The sequence below is a fragment of the Galeopterus variegatus genome, unplaced genomic scaffold, assembly GCF_000696425.1.
Source record: "Galeopterus variegatus unplaced genomic scaffold, G_variegatus-3.0.2 Scaffold8126, whole genome shotgun sequence".
In the NCBI taxonomy this organism is placed as follows: domain Eukaryota; kingdom Metazoa; phylum Chordata; class Mammalia; order Dermoptera; family Cynocephalidae; genus Galeopterus; species Galeopterus variegatus.
Window position 1 is genome coordinate 82,546 of NW_007734237.1, and position 14,156 is coordinate 96,701.

Here is a 14,156-nt window from a genome sequence, read left to right on the forward strand (position 1 = left end):
GTATTTTCCCCTGGTTAACACAAAGCATGGTGTTCTATTTATAAACTTTTACATTTTACTTTTTTTCACACAGTGTATCTTAACGATCTCTCTACAGCAGTGTAGAGATTTGCTTCATCTTTTCCCATGGTTGCATAGTATTCCACGTCATGAATGCACCATAATTTGTTCAACCTATCAAACGCGGATGGACATTTTGGGTGTGCCCAATCTCTTGTGGTTACAAATTTTCCTGATGTAAATAAGATTCTTGGTAAAAGTTTAATTGTGTGCAGAGAGATGCTAGCCTAAGGCAACCAGGTCTCCTTGCACCTGGACAGTGCAGGTACCCCATGCTCTGTGCATTTGAAACATCTGCCTGGGTCATCTCAGGAATCCCTGAATGTGTCTGTATCAGTAATTCCGGCATAGAGTCAATCCTTAAACTCTCTGTGAGGATGTTGGAAGTTCCTTGCCTCTCTTTTCTTTTTTTTTTTTTTTGTCTTTTGTCTTTTTTCCGTGTCCGGCAATGGATTGCAACCCTCAGTGTTGCCCCCGTACCGGACCGGGGACCGGCAACGGGATTGCAACCCTCGGTGCTGCTCCCGCGCCTCACTCAGCCAGTGAGCGGGAACCGGTCTGTATGTGGGATCCGAACCCTCGGGCGGGAGCGCTGCCGCGCTTCCCAAGCGGCGCACTATCCAGTGCGCCACCAGGCCGGCCCCTTGCCTCTCTTTTCAAACAATATGATTAGCTCAAGGCTATGACATTTTAGGTACAGAATGTGGCCTATGTTATCCTAATTTTATACTGGTTTAAAAAGTATTTACGGTTCTTAATCCCTGGAACATCCTGATAAATACTTACTCAGTTTATTGAGACGAAAATCTAATATTTGATAAAGCAGCTGTTTAAAACCTGGTGTGCCATTCCCACTGAACTCTTTCCTGAGGTGTAGAGTGGGCACACATTTTCCAACCCAGTAATTACAATTTTACTGTGACATTTAGGTCTAAGACTCTGACATTTAAATGATAAATGTCGTGTCTCAAATCCCAGCACGAAACACATTTCTACAGAATTACTAAGAGCAATCTTTACTTTTCAATTCCCAACCTGAGCTGATCTTTACATGGCTGCATTAGTCACATAATTTAGAAAATGACTCACCATTCTTGAGTCGTGATTCTCTGCAAGGCACGACTCTATAAAGGTGAGGTAAAACAGGGGCCCTCTCCCTCTTTTACATAAAGCATCTCCCACAAGGCAAACATTCACCTTTTTTTTTTCTTTCAAATGTCACAAGATTGTCTCTTCTTACAGCAAGGGGTAACTTACATTTTTTTTAATTGCCATAACTTTTTTTATATAAGGAAAAACTGTGCATGGAACTCATATGTACAGGGTAACACATGATTTTAACTATTTCCCAGACTGAGAAGGAGTAGGACTGGCTTTCCAGGAACCCCAACTACCCCTTCCCAATGACAGGCTGCCCCCCCACCCCCCCAGCCCCCCCAGAGAGAACCACTATTCTGACTTTTCTAATAATTTCTTTGCTGGTCTTTATACTTTCACTTCCTAGGTAAGCCATTGTTTATTTTTATTTTTTCCAGTTTTTCAACATCTTATTCACAAATCAGCATAATATCGGTCAGTTTGAATGTTCCACACTATGATATATCAGGTTATGAAAAGAATCATATTTACAATGAAAACATTTATTTTATATAACTGAATCATCAGATATGCAACCTTCAGCAATAATAACTTTTAATGGACCCAACTCTACCCTCTGAATGGACCAATTTTATGATTCTCCTGGAAAGTTTTGAGTTGGGTATAGTTTCTTGGTGCTTCTTACCATGATCCAAGGCTTAAGAGAAAATCCCTGGAATCCAGCCATTGGAACCAGACTTCCCCATGATCAAGAAGAGGCGGGAGTGGGGAAAAAGACACTAGACATGATGCCCAACAGTCTCAACCACTGTGCCCTATGCTTGACTTCAGAGCATTCAGGCATTCAAGGTCAAGTTGGGAGCCATGTACATATTCTGTCAATCTCAAATGCCCACAACTGCTGTACTTAGGATATTGTGTAGGAGGAAAGAATCAGTCTCACCAATTATATGAACATTTCTAAATTGTCATGACCAAGAATTAATTTCTAAAAGACAAGTATATAAACAAAAGCTATCCATGTAGACATTAACTGAAATATGTGTGCAATATAGTTAAGGAGCTGCTGTGTTTACAAAACCATACACATCTCATTTATCTCTAATTTTAAAATAATTCATTCTCTTGTTGGGTATGCAAGTGAGCAATGGAGAAAGTGGTGCATCTGCAATACCGGCTAGTGCTAACAATTTCGGTGCTTCCAAAAGATGTGGGCTAGAGAACTTTATTAGGCACCGGAGAGGTTCTTCCCTCTCAGCCAAGATGAGCCGATTTAAGTCACTTTTGAACTTTATTTCAAGCTTATATTGTGCCAGTTCTAGTTGTGGTTGAAGGTAGTCTCCAAAAGCTTCTTGAATGACTGTTTGGACTCTCTTTTTCTACTGTGTTTTCATGAATGATCCTTGAATCCATATTTATATCTAGCCCAAGGCTTCTTTCCTGTAGAGTTGTCTTTAAGTTGTGCGTTTCAAAGGCCTGGTTATGCTGTTTAAAAACAATAACCTTAAGAGAGTCCAGATACCAACTTCTCGGGTCCATTTTCACAATCTGATGGAATTTGCTGGCAATTGTCAGTGCCTGACCCAGAGAGGTGCATGCTCCTTAGGCTGGAGAAAGAAGCGAAGGCATAGGTAGTCTAGGGATAATACAGCCCAGCGGCAGGTCTGTACTGGTTTGGTTCTGTACACTGTGTTCTCCAGGCAATTCAAATCCAGACTGCATTCTCCTCAGCATCTCTAAAGCTGACTGTCACATTCTTTTAATGCTCTCTGAAGAATTTTCCTTTTATTATTATTATTAGCATATTCATTATTACAAATCATGATTTTTCTTTATGCCCTTTACCCTACCTGTCCCTCCCCAAACCCCTTCTCTCCCTCCCTCTCATCTCTAGTAACCTTAGGTTTGTTCTCTCCTTCTGAAAGTTCAATGAATTGCTGTGGTCTTTTCTTTCTTTCTTTTTACTTTCTTTCTCTCTCTTTTGTTCTTTCCTCCTTTCTTAGCACCCAGTTATAAGTGAGAACATGTGGTATTTCTCTTTCCTAGTTTGGCTTATTTCATTTAACATAATTTTCTGAAGAATTTTCTTTTCTTTTTTTTTTTAAAAAAGATGACCGGTAAGGGGATCTTAATCCTTGGCTTGGTGTTGTCAGCACCACACTCTCCCAAGTGAGCCATGGGCCGGCCCCTGAAGAATTTTCTTTAATGAACTTTTAAATTGTTTCGTATCAAAAAGGTCAACGTCTTCACCTGGTCCTTTACTCATCCGAAGTACATCCCAAACTTTCGGCATCAATGAACTTGAGTATAAGTCATGTCTAAAAGGGTGGCTTCATTGAGACTGGGCTGCTTTTGTATCAAAAAGGTCAACGTCTTCACCTGGTCCTTTACTCATCCGAAGTACATCCCAAACTTTCGGCTTCAATGAACTTGAGTATAAGTCATGTCTAAAAGGGTGGCTTCATTGAGACTGGGCTGCTTTTCCTCAGAGAGCAGAATCAAGTGCTGAATGAACATCCCTTATTCTGCTGGAAGCCTACAGTCTGCAGTTGATTTTCAGATTTAAAAAATCCCATGCTTTCAGGATTATCATTTCATTCTTGGGGATTTTTAAGACAGTCCCCCTGATAAACTCAGCCACAGTCTTTTCTTGGGCGTGGCCCTCATCTCTAGCCATCTCACGCCTTGGCCGCTGCTCCTGCCTGCTACGCCTTCAAAGCCCCATAGTTAATTTTCGTTTGTAAAATAGCAATCTTTTTATTTATTAAGTTTTTGGTAATCCTTGTTTTGTTTCATTTTATTTTGTTTTTTACTCCTACATGTCTCTCTTCCCCCAATTTATGGCAAATTAAGCTTGTTTTGTTGTTGTTGGGTTTTTGGGGGGTTGGCGGGGTTTTTTTTTTTCCTATCTACTGTGGGAATTCAAGTTTTTTTCCTCTCTCTTCTTTTTCTTAAAAATGTTAATTGTGGTAAAATATATATATCATAAAATTTACCATTTGAGCCAATTTTAAATGTACAGTTCAGTGGCATTAAGTACATTCACATAGTTGTGCACCATCTATTTCTAGAACTTTCTATCATCCAAAACTGTAACTGTATAGAATGAACTCCCCATCCCACTCCCCCAGCCCCTGGTAACCACCATTCTACTTTCTGTATCTATGAATTTGACTACTCTAGGTACCTCATATGAGTGGAATCACACAGTATTTGTCTTTTTTGACTGGCTTATTTCACTTGGCATAATGTCCTTAAGGTTCATATACATTGTAGCATGTGTCAGGATTTCCTTTCTTCTTACAGATGAATAATATTCCATTACATGTATAGATCACATTTTGTTTGTTTATTTATCCATCGATGGGCACTTGGGTTGGTCTACCTTTTGGCTATCGTGATTAAGTGATTGTTTGCAGTTTCTTGTTCTGAGGACAAACAGAAGTGAGTAACGTGTAGAAAGATATTAACCATATTTTAATAAGGAGGGAAGGAATAAAGAAGTTAATAAGTGTATTGTGAGACAAAATGATTGTCATGTCTCAGAAACTCACACAGCTGCTAGAAAATGATTTCTGAGCCTGCAGAGACCCAGTGCATTCAGGTTTTACTCTTCTGTAAAGTCCTTCTCCAAGTGAGGCAGGAATAAAATAGGGATACATGAGGCAGGAACAAAGTAGGGACACAACCAAGGAAGGTTACTTATAAATATTCAGACCAGATTGGATAGAGGCCTGCACACCAGGAGGGACAGGAGGGGCAGAGGTGGGCCATGAGGAGTTCCACATGGACAGAGGATGGAGAAGGTCGGGGGTGTGCCACAACCAAGGAAGGTTACTTATAAATATTCAGACCAGATTGGATAGAGGCCTGCACACCAGGAGGGACAGGATGGGCAGAGGTGGGCCATGAGGAGTTCCACATGGACAGAGGATGGAGAAGGTCGGGGGTGTGCATCTCGCTCTGGCTGAGATGCCTGCGCACTTTGGCATGTACCTTCACTTGGTAATAAAGCCCTATCATGCTCCTTTTCTCTGTCTCCCTTTTCCTTTCCACTTGCTAGTCTGTGAAAGATTCTTCTTTCAAGGACACAATTTAACATGCATAAAACATAGGTACATAAGCCACTGAATGAAGGACCTTCGATCTCAAGTTCTTGCCCCCTCCTTTCTATCCCCCACACCAGGCAAATTTGGGATCCATTTGTTCCAGTGTCCAATTTTCACCCAACAGAGCTCTCATGGCTGTGGGGGAAGGAAGCAGGCTCAGGCTGTTGCCATGGAAATGAGATCTACAGTACAGAAGGGCAGGGAGCTAAAGAATGGTCTCCAAAATCCTTGTTATGTGAAAAGCCAGATCTTAAATATTATACATAAAAGAGCTATTAGTTCTTGTAAAAAAAAAAAAAGAATTATGGTCTGAAATAAACACACAGAGACACAATCTCACATGATCAAAAAATAGCTCTGGAAGGACACACAAAATAATTGTTAATGGGGAGAAGTGGAAGAAAAAACAACCAGGTGTGGAAGGTAGATTTATTTCTACTTTAATACCCAAATGTATTACCTTTTCTCAAAATTAAAAATGACACCAGCAAGAATATCCAGAGAATTTTAACTACTCACACAAATTAAGTTAGAGTCCAGTCTTTCAGCTTATGTCAAAATTTTCAGATAAATTCAAGGCAGACATTAGGATTATTAAAGCAAACACAACAAAGTTTTAATTCTTGGGAAAGATAAACCAAGGAGTAACTTAAAGTAATCAATACAGTAAAAATACTCATTGTACCTCATATAAGAAACAAATTATTAATTGCCTTCATATAAAAAGAACTCTAAAAAATCAGAAAGAAAGTAAATATCTCAAGAGAAAATTAAACCACTGCAATTGACAAGTGAATTATAAGAGAAATGCAAACACACTCTGTTTCTAGCAATCAGAAAATTTCACAAGGAAATCCCAATCACAATAAGTTTTCCTCTCACTAGTTAAGCATAGTAAGAAGAGTGGAAATATCAGGTGCTGAGAGTCAGAGAAAACTGGTTGCTCACATATTTTCATAGAGGGTGCTGTGGTGGCAGCATCCCTGGGTGGCAATTTGACAATATGAATCAACCCCGCAAAACAAACAAAAAAATAATTTCATGCAACTTGACTCAACCATTTCATCTATCGCACTTTTTCTTCAGGAAATAACCAGTGCACAGAGACCTGTGTACAAAGATGTTCATTGTGTGACTTACTACAGTAGCTAGAAATTAGAAAGAACTCTGTGGTAGAGGAATAATAGCCCAAAGATGTTAACACTCTAATTCATGAAACGTATGCATATGATGCCTTACGAGGTGAAAGGGAATTTGCAGATGTGATTAAGTGAAAGATCTTGAGATGGGGAGATTATCCTGGATTCCCCAGGTGGCACCAAGGTAATCATAAGGGTCTTCATCAATAACAGAGTCAGGCAAGGGCTTCAAAGTCAGAGAAAGACACAGGGCCACAAGAGATAGAACAAAGGCAGCCTGTAGAAGCTGGAAAAGGCAAGGAAATGGATTCTCCCCCAGAGCCTCCAGAAGGGACCATCGCTAATGACACTTTGATTTTAGTCTGTGAGACCTATTTTTGAACTTCTGACCTCCAGGACAGTAAGAATCTTTGGTTTGTTTTATGCCACTAATTTATTGGTAATTACAGCAGCCATAGGAAACTCATACAAACTCAAATACACATGAATGAAGAGATAGTTCAATATATTCAGGAGTGTTTTAAATGTGTAGTTATGAATATGGAAATACTATTGCACAGCAAGGTCACTATAATTAATCATAATGTATATTTCAAAATAGCTAAAAGAGAGGATTTTAAATGTTCTTACCACAAGGAAATGATACATATTTGGGGTGATGGATATGCTAGTTAACCTGATTTAATTATTCCATAACGTAAACATGTATTAAAACATCACATTATACCTCATAAATATATACAGTTATTATTTCTCAATTAAAAATAAAATAAAACTAAAAACTCCATTTGGAATAGAAAAAATATGGAAATGTAGGTAATGGATCAACACAAAGTATAATCATGAGGACTATTATTGAATAAGCAGGTAACTGACCATATATACAGGTCTAGTAATTATCAGAGTTTTGTTTTGTTTTGTCTTAAGCCTCATTAGGTACTGTGATAGGCTTTTCTTTTTAAAAATATTTTTAATTTTTTTATTGACAAAATACACACACACACACACACACTGTTCTTGAGCCCAGTGCAAAATTCCATGGAAATTAGTGGGATGGTTTCATCTGGCCATGAAGTCTGGTGTAAAAAGGCCTCTACTTAAGTATAAATTCTATAATCCTCCCAACCACCCCATCTTTTCACATCCCGTTTGCTTCCAGGTTGTCTCCCACCATTTAAATATCATTCAAGTCTTTTTTTCTTCCCCATTGCCTTCACCCTAGTGCAGCCCACCATCTGCCTGGGAAGACCCCAATAACTTCACAACAGTCCTCTTCCGGGCTCAACATTTCTCTTCTCACTGAAGATCATCCCCATCTGCTAAATTGCCCAAGGTAGAAACAAACCCAGGAGTGATACTTGACTCAGCCCTTTGCCTGAAATCTGAAATCCATGTGCAAGTCTTACACAGCTTCTCAAGTTGGGGGAATAACTTCCTCTACCTCATTGGTTATTGCAAGAATTGGATGATGTTCGTAAAGCATGTGGCCCTGTTTTAGGCATCTGTGTGCTAGGATTTCCACAGGGACAGGCAGAGACACAAGAAAGAGAATCACCTGGATGTAGGGAAGGGCTGGGCAAAAGCACAGGTCCTGGGGCTTAACCCAGTGAAGATCTCTTGGTTAGAAAACTGCACTTCCTGTCACAATATCACAGGAGTCTGTGTTAGCCTACTCTACAAGGGCACTTCAAAAAGTTTATGGAAACATTCATATCAACTTTTAATTCTATTTTTCCACAGACTTTTTGAAGTTCTCTCATATATGTGTGTGTGTATCTGTGTATTTTTTTTTACTATTTATTATTAGCTGAATTTTTTTAATGTTACTCTTCCTGTTACTGTTGTTCTCCATCCATTCCAGAGTATTCCCTGAAATCAGAGACCTTTTCATTCCTTTCATTCATAGAAAAATCACTGTTCCAGGCTGAATTGCATCCCCCTCACTCTTATTCAGATGTTGAAATCCTAAGCCCCAGTTCATGGAATGTATTTGGAGATTGGACTTTTACAGAGCTAACTGAAGTAAAATGTGGTCATTAGAGTGGATCCTAATCTAATGACTGATGTCCTTATAAGAAGAAGAGATTAGGACACTTTATTAGGGTTCTCCAGGGAGACAGAATCAATAGGATATGTTATAAATACATCAGAGGGGATTTATTAGGGGAATCAGCTCATGCGATTATGAAGAAAAGTCCCATGATGGGCCATATGCAAACTGGATGCCAGTAGCATGGCTCAGTCCAAGCCTGAAGACCTCAAAACCAGGGATGCTGATGGTGTCCTTGGTGTAAGTCCTGGAACCCAAAAGCTGAAGAGTCTTGAGCTCTGATGTCCGTGGAGGGGAGAGAAGAGCGTATCCCAGCTCCAGTGGATAGAAAGGGAGATTTGCCTCTTTTCTCTGTTTTTTGTTCTCTCTAGGCCCCCAGACTGGATGGTTTCTGCCCATATTGAGGGCAGATCTTTCCCACCCAGTCCACTCAGGCTGTCATGCTAATCTCTTCCAGAAACACCCTCATAGACACACCAAAAAAGATATCTTACCAGTTTTCTTGGCATTCCTTAATCTAATCAAGTTGACACCTAGAATTAACCTTCACAGGCACAGACATGCACAGAGGGATGACAATGTGAGGACATAGGGAGAAGACTCCATCTGCAAGCAAAAGAGAGAGGCCTCATTAGAAACCAACCTGGTCGACACCTTGATCTCAGACTTCCACCCTTTAGAACTGTGAGAAAATTAATTTCTCTTATTGAAGCCACTCAGTCTAGTACTTTTCTTAAGGCAGCGCTGGCAAACTATTGCAATCACCCATTAAAAAAAAAAAGCTAATTAAAAAAAGTCAACTAAAAAAAAGTCGCATTTAAAAAGCAAGAAACATTCTGGAAATGTGCATACAATCAACAAGAAAACAAAGAATTACTTAATATATTAGAAACTCTTTTAAAAAAAGAAGAAAACAGATCTTTCAAATGAAATATGAACCATGGAGGTCAAAGGTGAATCTCTCATCATTCCTTGTATTTAGTGAAAGTCACACAGAAATACCTGCAACATCCAGTTGTCCCCTGGTAGTGTGGGCACAGGGCCAAAAGAATGAAATTATCTGGCATTCGTGTGGGTCGGTAAAAACTGGCCACTGTTTAATGTCAACAGGATAGCATTTCTGAATGGCAATTTTACAATATGCACCAACCTCAACCCTTCCCAAAAATCGCATGTAATTTCATCTCACAATAGCATATCTAATCTCTTCTTTTTCTGTATAAAAAAATGGCTTTATGACTTATTATTATGAGCCGATAATATTGTGACAAGATTATTTCAATAACATGTAAAAATCATCTCTACCTGATATAGATGCTCGGTATAAAAAGCATTAAAAAGAAGGGGCTATTAATGCAAAATAAATGCAAATAAGAATCACTTAAAAATGGGAAGATTTTAATACCACAAATATTTAATACTTAAAAATTATATGAAATATTAATTGCTCCATCTGATAGAATTCATCTTTTTCTTTTTTCTTTTACTGTAGTAAGAGCGGAACATGAGATCTATTCTCATAATAGATTTTACAGTGTATTGTTAGCTATAGGCACTATGTTGTACAGCAGATCTCGAGAACATATTTATTTTGTGTAACCAAAACTTTACATATTTAACTTTTTATGATAAGGAAATAATTGGACCGGTGGGAAAAACACATACAACTATAATGGCAGAAAATTAATAAGGACCTTGCTATGGCCTAAATGTGTGTTTAACCCCCTCCCCCCCCATTTCATATATTGAAACTTAATCCCCAATTCAATAGTATTAAGAGGAGGGGCCTTTGGGAGTTGATTAGGTGATGAGGGCTCTGCCCTCATAAATGGGATTAGTGCCCTTATAAAAGGGAGTCTGTTGGGCTTGGGTGTTTTTTTTTTTTGCACTTCTGCCATGTGAGGACACAGGAAGAATATGCCATCTATGAAGCAGAGAGCCCTCACCAGACATCGAATATGCCAGCACCTTGGTCTTAGACTTCTCAGCCTTCACAACTGAGAGAAACATATTTTTGTTGTTTATAAATCACCCAGTTGAAGATACTTTGTTATAGCAGCCCAAACGGACTAATACAGGCCTAAATAAATACATATCAATATGGAATTAGTTATATGTTCTTCTATAAAATGATGTTTTAGTTGTATATTTACTGATCTGTAAAGACATATAATCTAATACTAAGAAAAATAAGCAGATAAAGGAATGCTTTGTGTACTATAATAATGAAGCCAGCATTTGCTTATTGAGGCCCTACTAAGAACTGAGCTAGTGCTAAGCCTTTTACAAACCTTATATTGATTCAATCCCAACAATAAAAAGCTGCAATGATGATAATCGGGAATGTTTACTGAGCAGGTACTAGCAACAAGGCACTGTTCTAAGTGCTTTGCACATGTATATTCATCCACTAAATTGTCGCAATAACTACCGAAGTGGGATTCTTTTCATGCAGAAAAGTTGAGGTTTCCAAAATGCTTCAAGTCACGCAGGCAGAAAGTAGGAGAGCCAAAGACTCAGATCCACATTGTCTGACTGCAGGGACAACGCTCCTATAACCTGCTCTACTCTGAGGGAGGTACCTGCGTGAGTTTCCTAGGGCTGCTGCAAAAAATTATCCCCAATTGGATGGCTTAAAACAATAGAAATTTATTCTCTCACAATTCTGGAGGCTGGAAGTCTGAAATCAAGGGGTTCGCAGAATTGGTTCCTTCTGAAGGCTCTGAGGGTGAATCCGTCTAATCTTCTCTCCTGGCTTCTGGTGGTGGCTGGCAATCCTCAGCATTCCTTGGCTTGTAGCTGCATCACTCTGATCTCTGTCTCCATCATCACATGGCCTTTTTCTCTGTGTGTCCTTTTCAATCTCTTATAAGGGTGTGTCAAAGGATTTAGGGCCCACCCTACTCCTGGCTGATCTCATGTGGAGATCCTTACGTTAATAACATCTGCAAAGACCTTTATTCCAAATAACATCACATTCTGAGGTTCCGGGTAAACATAAATTTTGGTGGGAAGGGGGGACATTATTCAACCCACTGCAGTACTGTTGTTAGTTAATAACATCTGCAAAGACCTTTATTCCAAATAACATCACATTCTGAGGTTCCAGGTAAACATAAATTTTGGTGGGAAGGGGGGACATTATTCAACCCACTGCAGTACTGTTGTTATTCTTATTTCACAAACCAGCAGATACTAAGGCACAGACAGGTTGAGGGAGTCCCTAGATGCAAAGGGGCCTAGACAGGACTCACAGCAGAATGTGCTAAAGTGCCCACGTACCGGCTACCACCTGTGCAAATTCTCTATATTTTTCTTAAAGTCACCTTATCGTTTTGTTCTCGTGTGACCCAAGTGTCCCCAGGTCCCCTAACCTTGCTGAATCATGCTATTCTTTAACACCAGTATCCTTGCCTGTCCCTTCACAAGCTTCCCAGCACTGCAAAGAGGCCACTGTGGCTGCATGCACCCATCATACCCGACCTGTTCCTCTGCCTCCTCATCCTTGTCCTGCCTGTTGGACTGAGCAGGACTGAAGCCATGTTGGGATCTAAAACTGCATGGGCTGTAGGCAAATTTTTAAAAGACTCAGTTTTTTTTCTTGGCATGCATTTCTCTGAGTTCCCTCTTTTCCCATGGTTATTTGGTATTTTGAACATTGGTTATGGGGCAAGATGACATTATTTACATGAATGTTAAGTTGTTTTCCAGCCAGCCAGAAGCTACAGACTTGCATGTACTACCCAGAACCTGAGATAAAAGTAAAGATGGGAGCAGAAACCAGGCAGAGTCTTGGTAAAACTTTGCACTTGAGACTCTGCATGAAGCCCTCGCTGCTTATGTGTCTTCCCTCCTGCTTTTCATTTCCCACGTTCCACTCCCTCAGCCCCCTCTTTAAAAACCCCAGTAAATCTGAGTCTTGGAGAGGGCTTTAGTCTGGCCATTCTCCTTCAGGTTTACCGCAGAGGTGGGTTAGCCTGACATCACTCCTCAGGTCACCAGTATTCCTGAATAAAAGCTGACTTCCATTTTTACTAATATTTGACTTTTGAGTAGTTTGCTTTTGAAAGAGGGCAGGCAGCCAGACCTCTATGCCTGGTATCAAATTTGGGGAGTCTTAGGCACGAGCTGAGTGTGCCCTGTATCATGCCCATCAGCACGTCCCACTGACTCCACTTCCAGAATTTCTCCAATCCACCTCCTACTCTTTGTCTCCACTGCTACAACCCTAGACCAGGGCACCATGATCTCTCCTCTAGAAAACCACAACATCCTCCTCACTAGACTCCCCACCTCCACTCCAGCCCCTTACTCCTCCACGCTCCCCACAGAAGCCAGCAGGAGAGTTTAATCAGACAGCGTTGCCTACCCCTGCCACCCAGACTTCCAATGTTCCAGTGGCCTCTGATGAACTTAGTATAAAATCCAAAATCTCCAGCATGACAACACCTAGGAGAATAAATTTGCAATCAAATTTGCAATCACCTCTGGCCCAGAGGTGATGGGTCAATACTTAGCTAAACTGCAAACGCATATAACCTTGAATTTGTAATTCCATTCCCAGAGTTTATCCAAAAGTCAGAGCAAGACTCGGGTAACAAAACATTTGTGTAATAAGATTGTTCGTTGTACCAGACTATTATTATCTTTATTGTAACAGAAACACAATAGAAACTCATCAGGAAGCTGATCCATGAAATTATCAAAAATCCTCAAATAGAATGTTCTACGAACATATGAATGTAAAATGTCTTTGTGCATTGATCATCACCAAGATATGGTGTTAAGTGATAGAAGTGAAGTAGCAGACAAAGCAGTGCTGGGCTACTCTTCATGTTTTTGAAAGAGAAGAGGGTAGTGAAGATAATACACCCTGATGCGGATACGTGCTCCAGAAGGAGGCACAAGGAGCTGGGAACAGAGTTTGTCTCTAGAGCAAGCGTTGGCAAACTCTTTCTCCAAAGGGCCAACTATTCAACTCTGGCGCTGTGAGGGCCAGAGCAGCCACGGATAATTAATTTATAAGGAATGGGCATGGATGTGTTTCAGTGAAACTCTATTGACAAAGATAAGCCGTGCCAGATTTGACCAGAGGGCAGGGTAGTATTCTGGTCCCCAGTCTAGAGACTGAAAACTCAGAAGGGATGGATGAGGGTCAATTGAGAAAGAAATGCATCACTCCTGTTCACCTTCAGGTATGTTCAGTTCATGCACCTGCATTACTTTTTAAAACAAAAAGTAAGCAAATCATAGCAGGCACAGGTTGCTATATCTCAGCCAAAACCCACTGGAAGCACACAGGTTGAGTTCATTACTTATTACAGTGAGAGAAAACACGCCAAGGAAAACCATCTCAGAAATAGGGATTTTTGTTTGATTTTTATTAATTGTGGTAAAAAACACATAAAATGTACCATCTTAAATTAATGAGGATTTAACAAGACTTACTATGTCATTAACACTACTGAAAAAACACACTTAAAAAAGGTAAAGATGGTTCATTTCAAGTTATATGTATTTTACCACAATTTAAAAGAATTTAATAAATAAAATTCAAAAATTTTATTTAAATTGTATGTACACTGAAAAAAGCTTAACTCAACATATAAAGGAAAAGTAAAATTACCCATAATATGATCAAAACCTAATAACCTCTGAGTATATATGTTGGTGCCTGTACTCCAGATATGTACTTATTCC

The 14,156-nt window shown here is 39.7% G+C and overlaps 1 pseudogene; it reads right to left on the reverse strand.

Moving 5' to 3' along the window:
- Positions 1-2,249: 2,249 nt before the first annotated feature.
- Positions 2,250-3,835, reverse strand: LOC103608192 (annotated as a pseudogene).
- Positions 3,836-14,156: the final 10,321 nt, after the last annotated feature.